Source organism: Cervus elaphus, chromosome 1 (genome assembly GCF_910594005.1).
Source record: "Cervus elaphus chromosome 1, mCerEla1.1, whole genome shotgun sequence".
NCBI lineage: Eukaryota > Metazoa > Chordata > Mammalia > Artiodactyla > Cervidae > Cervus > Cervus elaphus.
Genome location: NC_057815.1, coordinates 94,323,785 through 94,336,904, shown reverse-complemented (window position 1 = coordinate 94,336,904; position 13,120 = coordinate 94,323,785).

Below are 13,120 nucleotides of genomic sequence, written 5' to 3'. Positions count from 1 at the left end.
GTAAGGTTCTAACTGTTGCTTGTTAAATCTCATACAGGATTCTAAGGAGACTGGTCAGGTGGTCTGGCATTATCATCTCTTTAAAAATTTTCCACAATTTGTTGTGGTCCACATAGGCAAAGGCTTTCAGTTAATCAATGAAGCAGAAATAGATGCTTTTTGTTTTTTTTTTTTTTCCTGGAATTTCCCTTGGCAATTTGATCTTTTGTTTCTCTGCCTTTTCTAAACCCAGCTTATAATCTGAATGTTCTTGATTCAAGTACTGCTGAAGCCTAGCTTGAAGGATTGTGTGTATACAGTCATTTACTAAAGTGACATAAATATTTTGAAAATTCATAGCAATGATAACCTAGGTTAGAGACTACTGATACACTCTAGGGTTAAGTGACCTTTCATCGTGTATATTTTGCTTTCTTCATCAGCTTGTATACACAGATCCAGTATTTTGCATGGACTCTGTGCTAACAAAATGCTTCATCTTTTGTACTTACTCAGGGCTTCTCTGGTAGCTCATGATAGAGAATCTGCCTGCAACGTGGGAGAACTGGGTTCAATCCCTGGGTGGGGAAAATCCCCTGGAGAAGGGAATGGCTATCCACTCCAGTATTCCTGCCTGGAGATTTCCGTGGACAGAGGAGTCTGGTGGTCTACAGTCCATGGGTTTGCAAAGAGTCAGACATGACTGAGCGACTAACACACAACAAATGAGCAGATTCCTTACACATTAGTGCTACCCTAGTTGTTTGAGCAGACAATTTTTAAAAGGTTATAAACACTACCCCAGTTATTTTGATTCATTCTAGCATTCAAAGTGAGAATTTTTGGGAATTAAATCAAAATGTGAACCAGAGTCTCTTATCTTAGACCCATGTATTTTATTTATTTGTCCTTTCTTTAATGTACTGTGATTTTCTTTATTAAGAAAGTGCTACCACAAAAGGAAAAAACAAAAAAAAAACTATCCCTGTGAGATGATGGATATGTTAATTAGGTGATTCTGATAATATTTCACCTTTATACATGTATATCAGAATATCATATTTGCACACTGGAAATATATACAAATTTTATTTATTAATTTTAACATTATAAAGATAGAAAAAATTTAACTTTTTAAAATAAATCAATGAAATAAAATATAAAAAATTAAATTAAAAAGCACATGATTGCATCCTCCAAGAACGTTAATTTTACTTGTTATAGTACCTTTGGACCCTGTCTGTAAGTATGTTTATTGTCATGAATAAATTTTATTTTTTAGAGCAACACTCTATATTGTACTGTAGACATTTTTGGTCACATATTTTCCCCAAATTATATCATTTCCTTTACTTTTCACAATCCATAAGTGAAGTTAAATAATATTAAAAGCATCTTTAGTTTCATCCACATAGGAAAGCCTTAAAAAAACCATGATACATCATATTCCCTACAATTTACTTTCCTAATTTGAGAATGCATCACATTATCCTTCTTAGTTAATAAAAGTTTCTTTTTAAACTTTTTTTGAAAATTAATGCAGTAATGCATGGCAATTAATAAAGTGATACATGATATAATACTATTATGATGATATTAAGTTAATACCTTGAATTGACTTCAGCAGGACAGACTTCAAGAAGCAAGATTTCTATAGCAGGACCCTTAGAATAATTATGTTTGTCACTTTATCACAGCATGCAGCTGTGGAGTATACATTGATCTCTTTTTGTTTGGATATTTTTTGACTGATGGACCTAGTTGTTTGCAGATTTTTATTTCTTTGTCACTATAAAAATTGCTGTAATAAATAGCTTTGTACTTATAACATTATACACTGTTGCTTTTTGTTTATAAAATAGATGCATAAGTGCTTTTCCACATTCTAACTGTGTTGTTGGTAAATTACCTATTTGCATAATAATTTAAAATAAAAAATAAAATGCTAATAAAAAGTACTATGCTTTGTGATAGAGTGTGGACCAATTCACTGTAAAGAGACATTGAGGAACATTTGAGGATGGTGGAAATTCTCTCTTACTGGGAGCAGTAGTAGCAAGCCATCATTTTTCAAGGTCAGACATGCATACTTCACATTTTTTTATATTCTATTGTGCCTAAAATATACCGTATTAATGTCTTTAAAATGCAATATGACCTTTTCAAAACTATTTTTACTTTTTTAAGACACTTTTCTAGAATTTTTATATAGTCCGTATAGACAAAGATTTAAAGGTTATATAAAAGTATATTAAATATATATCTATAACTCATTGCATAAACTTCCAAATTGTATACATAGTTTACAGTATTTCTCTATACTGATAATACTCTCATGACAATATTAACTTAATACCTTGAATTGACTTCATCAGAACAGACTTCAAGAAGCAAGGTTTCTACAGCAAGACCCTCAAATTATGTTTTTCAGATTGTGACACTTTTTCATTATTGGGCCAGGCAGAACCTCTTCTCTTTATTTATTTTTTCTTCCAAGTTGTTGTGGGCAGAATTGTGTCCCACTAAAATTTGTATGTTGAAGGCTCAATCCACAGTATCTCAGAATCTAAGTGTATTCAGAGATAAGGCTTTTTAAAGAAGTAGTTAGTTAAAACAAGTTACTAAAGTGAGCCCTAATCCAATATCATAGCTGTCCTTATAAGAAGAGGCTAAAACACATGGAGAGACACCAGACACTTCGATGTACCCAAACCGAGTGACAATCACATGAAGCTACAGCAAGAAGGGGACCATCTATGTGCAAGCCAAGGAGAGAGGCCCCAGAAGAAATCAGATCTGCTAACCTCCTATTCGTAGACTTTATTTATTAATTTTATTTTAAGATTTTTTGATATGTGTGCTTATTTGCTCAGTTGTGTCTGACTCTTTGTGACCCTTTGGACTGTAGCCCTCCAGGCTCCTCTGTTCGTGGGATGTTTTAGGCAAGAATTCTGGAATGGGTTGCCATTTTCCTCCTCCAGGAATATTCTGACCCAGAGATTGAACTTGTACTTCCTGTATTGGCAAGAGATTCTTTGCCTGCTGAGCCATCAGGGAAGACATTTTTTATATGAACTGCTTTTAAAATCTTCATTGAATCCATTACAACATTGCTTGCATTTTATGTTTTGCTTTTTTTGGCCCATAGGCATGTGGGATCTTAACTCCTTGACCATGGATAAAACCCACACCTCCTGTGTGTGAAGTCTTAACCAGTGAACCACTAGGGAAGTCCCTTGATCATGGGCTTTTAGACTCCAGAACTGAGAACACATATTTCTTTTATCTAAAGAAACCTGGTTTTGGTATTTTTGTTATAGCTGCTTAAGCAAATGAATACATTTTTCATCTTATTTATTTACCCCATGAGGTGGGCTTCCCAGTGGCTCAATTGTAAAGAGTCTGCCTTTAATACAGGAGACACAAGTTTGATCCCTGGGTCAGGAAGTTCCCCTGGAGAAGGAAAGGGAAACCCACTCCAGTATTCTTTCTTGGGAAATCCCATTGACAGAGGAGCCTGGCAGGTTACAGTCTATAGGGTCACAAAAGATTTTGATATGACTTAGTAACTAAACAACAATAAAACCTTACTAGATAACCATCCCAATGTATTTAATGTGAATCTTTTCTTGTGTTCTTACAAAATATACATGATTGTTCCATGTGCATGTATCCATACTTTATATAAATCACATTTTGTCATTTACTCCAACTTCCAGCTTTAAATTTAAGGCCTAAAGGGGAAAATAATATGACACACACACACCAAAAAAGTGTTGTTGCAAAGAGAAATTAAGCCCCAAAGCTGATCATTTCTCCTGGGCATTTTTCTTTCTACATGATTCTCTTAGTTTTTAAATGCATGAAAATATATGTCTAAAGTATTTAGTGTTTAAAACAATTATGTGATAGGAAATTTATAGACTAAATAAAGGCTTTAGTTTCAAATATTGTATTTGATCCTTGCCTAGAATTTATCCTCTACATTTTTTCACTGGAAATACAATTATAAAGAAAGGATTAAAATAATATTTTTAGTATAGAATATTTTTTGGAGGAGATAGCCTCACTTTTAATATCCAATTTATCCTATTCTTGAAATAATGACTGTGCTAAATTGCATTCTTTGTAGTAAAAGTAAGAAACAAACAGAAATAGTGTCATATGAAAACAAAATGTGTAGATGGAGTTGTTTTTATTTCATTGTTAGTCCATTGGTTTCTAGCTCTTTGGTCTGCATTTTTGCGGTAATGAGTCGCTGAATACAACGAAGTTACTTTGATAGGTACACGTTAATCAGACCTCATGGAGTTGAACTCATTTCAATAATATAGGTCATACTGCCACCAAGAAAAAAAAAAAGAAGAAGACTTAAGAATGTCTGGTTGAACTCCTCTGGGGAGATCTTATGAAAGAGCAAATCTCAAATGGCATCTTCCCATAGGATGCAAAAGACAATTTGTGGATATCAGAATCATCTGTGTTTTAGTTAGGTTCTCAAACGTTCAGAGAGCGCCACCAACTCTCACCAACACAGTCACGTAGACATTCTCACTGAGAGGCTGAAACAGATGTGCCTTAGAGGTGGGTAGAAAATATTTATCTTATTTTGGTATAATGGCCTTCAAAAGATTGAAATCTACACCTTAAAGCATGACTTCACTTTCATTTTGGAAGGCGTCAGACATTACGTATGATAAAATAATATAATACTAAGTAAAGCTTATTTCTAAGATTTATAACATTTTTGGAGAAAACAGGTTATTAAAAATGATCTAGCTGTTTATATTTCAAACTTACAACTGGTAACATTAGATATTGTATACTTATACCACCATTGAAAAATGGATTTTTGCTCACTGAGATTATATCATAGTTTTGTTCCTGCAATATTAACTAAAATGAAAAATTCATCTTTCACACACATACACACAAAAAACTTGTGCAGGAAGATTGAGTACAGAATCACCCAAACTTTAAATGATGATTCTTTTTGAGAATACAGTGATATACCACCAATTTTCTCAAGAAAATTTCCATTAACTCTGGTAATATATTCAATACAATAGAGGTGAATATATTATATATATATATAAACATAATATATCACCAATGCTATAATAATATATATTTAGATAAATCATCTATGTACAATAAAATTAATCTGACATTTTACTCAAGAAGTTTTCAGAAAGAAGACTTCAGTTTGAAGAAACAGTGCATAAACAGGATCAAAACATTAAGAACTGCAGACCCCTAAATTTCTGGTTTGATAGGACAAGGCTTTCTGTAACATTCTCAAGGAGAAACCCAGGAAGAAAGAGAATGTTCATTTACTGGGATGCCTTTAGTTCAAGTAACCCAAAATAAAATATCTGAAATAAATTTACTTAAAAAAAAAAACAGGCCTTATACTTTTATAGGATAAATTTCTAAGTACATGGAGAAAATTACTACATATATATATACATATATATATATATATATAATTACTCCTCCTTAGTCATAAACATTGTTGCTAATTTAAAGATAATTTCCCTCTCTTTTAGCCTTCCTATTACTAATTAGTGCTCATAAGAAGACTGAAAATGCCTAGAGTATGATCAGGAATGACATTTTTCAATACTACAAGTTCAAGTTTTATAGCCTTATTTGAGGTAACATTCATTTTCAGTTTCTGGTAGCATGGGGTAACTACTGCAAATGATGAGCAATCTTTTTTTCAGATAATAAGGTACCTCTCATCAATCTATGTATTTGAAGAATCAATATGAATATGGATACAAAAGACCAGAGATCCTAATAAAATCCAAATTCCCTACTTTGGCACATTATCTTCTGCCAGAAATGCTGTAACACTGCTTAACTTATTCTTAAAATTTTACTCCTCCCTTCCAATTTCTACCCCTTCCAATCATACAATTTCTATCCTTTCCAATTATATAATTCATTATCTTTATAACAACAAGAATAATCTTTTTTTTTAATTTAAATCTGACCTTATTATTCACCTACATTAAAACCTATCAGTTTTATAATTTACTAGAAAAAAAATTCTAATATTTATTGTGAACTAAATTATCTGATTTTATGGATTTTATTTTCAGATTTTCAATGTATCCTGGTATAAGGTAGTAAGATAAGAAAAATAATATGAACCTGATTGTGGAATGTATTGAAAATGAAGCTAAAGATACTTCAATTATTCTAAAAAGCAAAGCTTAGAATGCATGAATTAATAAATCAAAAGGTTGTGATCCTGCCATTTGCCTACCAGCTAATCTGAGAATCATGGCACAGCGACCATTAAAGATAACAGTCAATGACTGTGTTAATGACCCAGGGAAGTCTAGACCCAAGAAAGAAAAAGGGGGTGCTTAGGATGGCAAAGTATTACAGAAATTGCCAAATACTTCAATGTGGAACCTTGAATAAGAAAATTAGAGGATGAATAGAATGTTTGTGATCTAAAATAGTTGTTTTTTGAAGTGCAATTTTACAATTTAAGATAAAGTATATAGCCAGTGAGGCATTAGACTTCAGCAGAAATACAGGAGCTGATATAACTTGGAAGTTTTTGTTTGGGTTGATAGTTGATATGTTTGCCAAGGGAGACAATACAAAGACTGACAATTGCAGACAAAACACTAAAAATTGTAAACATGGAGAAAACAAGACAAAAAAAAAAAAAAAAAGAGGCATGGTGGAGATAGGGGGAACACAGAAGCAATATTTTGTAGCTCAGTGTCTGAGGGCAAAAAAAAGCTAGAATCTCAAAATAGTGGGTTGTCCTCAGGTAAAAGGATGGAGGTTGATTAAGGAACATATTAGAAATTTTTCTTAGAACCTTTAACAAATAATTTGGAAATAAATGAAAAAGTATAGTATACCTATCAAGGTTGACATCTTCTTAAGTACCTGTAAGACTAATCACATCAAATGTGTCCCAGACTTAAATATTAATTTGCCTGAATGTTTTATAAATGTCTCATAAGTAACTAAAACTTAATATGTTCAAAATATCACTTTGATCACTTCATTTTAAATCATATCGTTTAATATTTGAAAAATGTCATGGGCAATGACCTAACTGTGAAAAGATCACAAAAGTCTTTCCTGTTCCTTCAGTTCAGTCACTCAGTCATGTCCGACTCTTTGTGACCCCATGGACTGCAGCATGCCAGGCCTCCCTGTCCATCACCAACTCCCGGAGTTTACCCAAACTCATGTCCATTGAGTCAGTGATGCCATCCAACCATCTCATCCTCTGTCGTCCCCTACTCCTCCTGCCTTCAATCTTTCCCAGCATCAGGGTGTTTTCCAATGAGTCAATTCTTCCCATCAGGTGGCCAAAATATTGGAGCTTCAGTTTCAGCACCAGTCCTTCCAATTCAGGACTGATTTCCTTTAGGATGGACTGTTTGGATCTCCTTACAGTCCAAGGAACTTGCAAGAGTCTTCTCCAACACCACAGTTCAAAAACATCAATTCTTTGGCACTCAGCTTTCTGTATAGTCCAACTCTCACATCCATACATGACCACTGGAAAAACCGTAGGCTTGACTAGACGGACCTTTGTTGGCAAAGTACTGTCCCTGCTTTTTAATGTGTTATCTAGGTTGGTCATAACTTCCCTTCCAAGGAGTAAGCACCTTTTAATTTCATGGCTTCTGTCACCATCTGCAGTGATTTGGGAGCCCAGAAAAATAAAGTCAGCCACTATTTCCACTGTTTCCCCATCTACTTGCCATGAAGTGATGGAACCAGATGCCATGATCTTCCCTGAATGTTGAGCTTTAAGCCAACTTTTTCACTCTCCTCTTTCACTTTATCAAGAGACCCTTTAGTTCTTCTTCACTTTCTGCCATTAGGGTGGTGTCATCTGCATATCTGAGGCCATTGATATTTCTCCCGGCAATCTTGGTTCCAGCTTCATCCAGCTCAGTGTTTCTCATGATGTACTCCGCATATAGGTTAAATAAGCATGGTGACAATATACAATATACTCCTTTTCCTATTTGGAACCAGTCTGTTGTTCCATGCCCAGTTCTAACTGTTGCTTTCTGACCTGCATACAGATTTCTCAAGAGGCAGGTCAGGTGGTCTGGTATTTGAATCTCTTGAAGAATTTTCCACTGTTTGTTGTGATTCACACAGTAAAAGGCTTTGGCATAGGCAATAAAGCAGAAGTAAATGTTTTTTCTGGAACTCTCTTGCTTTTTTGATGATCCAGGGGATGTTAGCAATTTGATCTCTGATATCTGTCTTTCCTAAAACTGGCTTGAACATCTGGAAGTTCACGGTTCAGGTACTGTTGAACTTTCTAGCTGCAGCACTGGAGCAGCGGTTGCATAGCATGGAGCAACCATGAGGACATACCCCACATCCAAGGTCTGAGAAACTCCAGCAAGATGGTAGAAGGGGCAAATTCACATTTAGAATCGAACCGCATTACCTCCAGGGACACTCAGAGGGCTCAAACAAACCTTGTGTGCACTAGGACCCAGAGACCCCACAGAGACTGACAGAGCTGTGTTTAAGCGTCTCCTGCAGAGGTCCAGGTCAGCAGTGGTCTGCCGCGGGGGCAGGGGCTCTGGGTGCAGCAGACTTGGGTATGGCATAAGCCCTCTTGGAAGAGGTCACCAGTAACCCTATCAGAAAGCTGCCAGAACTTACACAGGACTGGGAAAAAGATTCTTGGAGGCACAAACAGAACCTTGTGCACCAGGACCCAGGAGAAAGGAGCAGTGACCACACAAGAGACTGACCCAGACTTGCCCGTGAGTGTCCAGGAGTCTCCAGCAGAGGCGTGGGCCGGCGGTGGCCGGCTGCAGGGTTGGGGGCACTGAGCGTAGCAGTGTGTGCATGGGGCCTTTTGAAGGAGGTCGCCATTATCTTCTTTACCTCCACCACAGTTTGGCTCCAGATAAATAGCAGTGAGGGAATACAGCTCTACCCACCAACAGAAAATCAGATTAAAGATTTACTGATCACGGCCCCACCCATCAGAACAAGACCCAGTTTACCTCTCAGTCATTCTCTCCCATCAGGAAGCTTCCATAAGCCTCTTATCCTTCCCCATCAGAGGGCAGACAGGCTGAAAACCACAATCACAGAAAACTAACCAATCTAATCACACACATAACAGCCTTGCCTAACTCAATGAAAATATGAGCCATGCCCTGTAGGGCCACCCAAGACGGATGGGTCATGGTGGAGAGTTCTGACAAAATGTGGTCCACTGGAGAAGGGAATGACAGACTGCTTCTGTATTCTTGCCTTGAGAACCCCATGAACAGTATGAAAAGACAAAAATATAGGACACTGAAAGATGAACTCCCCAAGTCGGTAGGTGCCCAATATGCTACTGGAGATGAGTAAAGAAATAACTCCAGAAAGAGTGAAGAGATGGAGCCAAAGCAAAAACAATGTCCAATTATGGATGTGATGGGTGGTGGAAGAAAAGCCTGATGCTATAAAGAGTAATATTGCATAGGAACCTGGAATGTTAGGTCCATGAATCAAGGCAAATTTGAAGTGGTCAAACAGGGGATGGCAAGAGTGAACATTGACATTTTAGGAATCAATGAACTAAAATGGTCTGGAATGGGGGAATTTAACTCAGATGACCATTATATCTTCTACTGTGGGCAAGAATCCCTGGGAGATATGGAGTAGCCATCATAGTCAACAAAAGAGTCCAAAATGCAGTACCTGGATGCAATCTCAAAAACGACAGAATGATCTCTGTTCATTTCTAAGGCAAACCATTCAATATCAAGGAGTCCAAATCTATGCATTCTATGAAGACCTACAAGAGCTTTTATAACTAACACCAAAAAAAGATGTTCTTTTCATTATAGTGGACTGGAATGCAAAAGTAGAAGTCAAGAAACGCCTGGAGTAACAGGCAAATTTGGCCTTGGAGTACAGAATGAAGCAGGGCAAAGGCTAATAATGTTTTTCCAAGAGAATGCACTGGTCATAGCAAACATCCTCTTCCAACAACCCAAGAGAAGACTCTACACATGGACATCACCAGACGGTCAACAACAAAACCAGACTGATTATATTCTTTGCAGCCAAAGATGGAGAAGCTGTATAGAGTCAGCAAAAGCAAGACTGGGAGCTGACTGTGGCTTAGATCGTTAACTCCTTTCTGCCAAATTCAGACTTAAATTGAAGAAAGTAGGGAATACCACAGACCGTTCATGTATGACCTAAATCAAATCCCTTTCCTGTTCCTAGTGTAACACAAATTATGTCACAGATGTTATCTTTTTTCTTCTTTCAATTGTTCAATTTACCTCTTCTCTCTATTTCCAAGTTTTCTACTTTGGTTCCCTTGTTACCCACCTACCCAACATCCTATCAATGTTTTACAATTTACTTAGAAAAGAATCCAAATATTTATTGTGACTTACATTATCTGACTTTCTTAATACTCACTATTAATCAGTCATTCTGGCCTTAAAGGAAACACTAGCCTCTATTAAGTTCCCATGAAACAAGCAAACAAAAACAAAAAAAGATTTTCTATCTCAGGACAGCATCTTTAGGAAATACACTCGTTCTTATAATTCTGGATGTATTTCTTAAAGATTTATGGAATCCTGGGATATTCTTCCTGTGATTTATTCAGTACTTGATTGCTTCTTATTTTTTAGGTTTTAGTTGAAATTTCACCCTCAGAATGGAATTCTCTTAACAACATCTAAGAAGTAATTCTCCCAGGTTATCTTGATACATCATTTTTGTGTAATTTACTTATGGTATTTACAGCAATCTACAGTTATCTTGTTTAAGTGTTTTATTCTAGCCCTTTGTTTCTTTCTCATTATTGGATTAGTAGGTCCAGAGGGAAGGGGCAAATAAAGTAACTAAAACTTTAATATCTCGTGGAGCAAGTAGGAAACAGATATGATTATATTGTTGTTGTTCAGTTGCTAAGTTGTGTCCAGGTCTTTGTGACCCCATAAACCGCAGCATGCCAGGCTTCCCTCTCCTTCACCATCTCCCAGAATTTGCTTAAACTCATGTCCATTGAGTCGGTGATGCCATCCAACTATCTCATCCTCTGTCACTCCCTCCTCCTCCTTCCTCAGTCTTTCCCAGCATCGGGTTCTTTACCAATGAGTCAGCTCTTTGCATCAGGTGGTGAAAGTATCGGAGTTTCAGCATCAGCCCTTCCAATCAATATTCAGAGTTGATTTCTTTTAAGATCAACTGGTTTGATCTCCTTGCTGTCCAAGGGACTCTTACAAGTCTTCTCCAGCACCACAGTTAGAAAGTTTCAATTCTTGGACACTCAGCCTTCTCGTATGACTCAAAGTAGTTAAGAGGAAGAATGATTTGGAGTCAGAAACGACTAATATCAAATACTCAAAACTGTTTGGTGTTATTACCGCCTTATTTCTTCAATTGTTTTTATATCACTGCTTCATTTTTCATTTCATTGCAGAATTTTTTTTTAATCTTCTTTAGGAGAAGAGTTATCAATAACTCTGGTCTTTTACTGGTAAGGCATTTATGATACATATCTTTTTTTTTCATTTATTTTTATTAGTTGGAGGCTAATTACTTTACAATATTGTAGTGGGTTTTGTCATACATTGACATGACATATCTTTTAAAAATCACTTTACTGAGTTATGTTTGAGATAAAAGAGCTGTTTGTGGTTAATGTATAAAATGTGATGAATTTGAAGATAAGTATATATTAGTGATACAGTTTCCAAAAATCTATGCCGTAAACATATCCACCATTCCCAAAAGTATCATCTTGCCCATTTTGTTATTACGATTATTTTACGCATATACAAAAAGATAATTAACTTTTTGTTAAAGGGTAGATCTTAAATGATGAAATAGTGTTGATTCTCTGGATCTAAATTTTACCTTTTCGTATAAGAGACTGTGATAGAATACTTAAGGCCGCAGACCATTACTGAGATCAATTAAAAGTGAGAAGGAGCTATAATTGGCTTAGTTTACAGGGAGCCATCCTTCAAGCAGATATTTCTAGGAAAATATTATATTATAATTCCATCCTGATTCTTTGGCAACTAATGCAATGTAACTTTTAGAGAAGCCTAATGAAAATAAAATGTTTAGCATTATTGCAGCAATGAAAAATATCAAAAGTGTAAAAATGACAGAATTTGCAATCTCAGTCTACATTGAATAAATGTTAGTACAAGAATGGAATAAAGAAAATGGCAGAATAGTGATTGGATCAATGGTACAGTGGTGAAGAATCCACCTGCCAATGCAGGAGACGTTGGTTTGATCCATGGATCAAGAAGATCCTCTGGAGGAGGAAATAGCAACCTACTCTAGTATTCTTGCCTGGAAAATCACAGGGACAGAGGAGCCTGACAATCTACGGTCCATGGGGTCACAAAAAAAAAGAGTTGGACATGATTTAGCAACTAAATAATATTTTAAAATGGCTAGATCATGCATTATTCAGAAGAAGCAAATATTTTCAAGTTAGAGATCACAAGGAAAGTTCAGTTCAGTTCAGTTGCTCAGTCATGTCTGACTCTTTGCGACCCCATGAACCGCAGCACTCCAGGCCTCCATGTCCATCACCAACTCCTGGAGTTTACTCAAACTCATGTCCATTGAGTCGGTGATGCCATCCAGCCATCTCATCTTCTGTTGTCCCCTTCTCCTCCTGCCCCCAATCTCTCCCAGCATCAGGGTCTTTTCCAATGAGTCAACTCTTTGCATGAGGTGGCCAAAGTACTGGAGTTTCAGTTTCAGCATCAGTCCTTCCAATGAACACCCAGGACTGATCTCCTTCAGGATGGACTGGTTGGATCTCCTTGCTATCCAAGGGACTCTCAAGAGTCTCCTCCAACACCAAAGTTCAAAAGCATCAATTCTTCTGTGCTCAGCTTTCTTCACAGTCCAACTCTCACAACGATACATGACCACTGGAAAAACCATAGTCTTGACTAAATGGACCATTGTTGGCAATGTAACGTCTCTGCTTTTTAATATGTTATCTAGGTTGGTCATAACTTTCTTTCCAAGGAGTAAGCATCTTTTAATGTCATGGCTGCAGTCACCATCTGCAGTCATTTTGGAGCCCCCAAAAATAAAGTCTGACACTGTTTCCACTGTTTCTCCATCT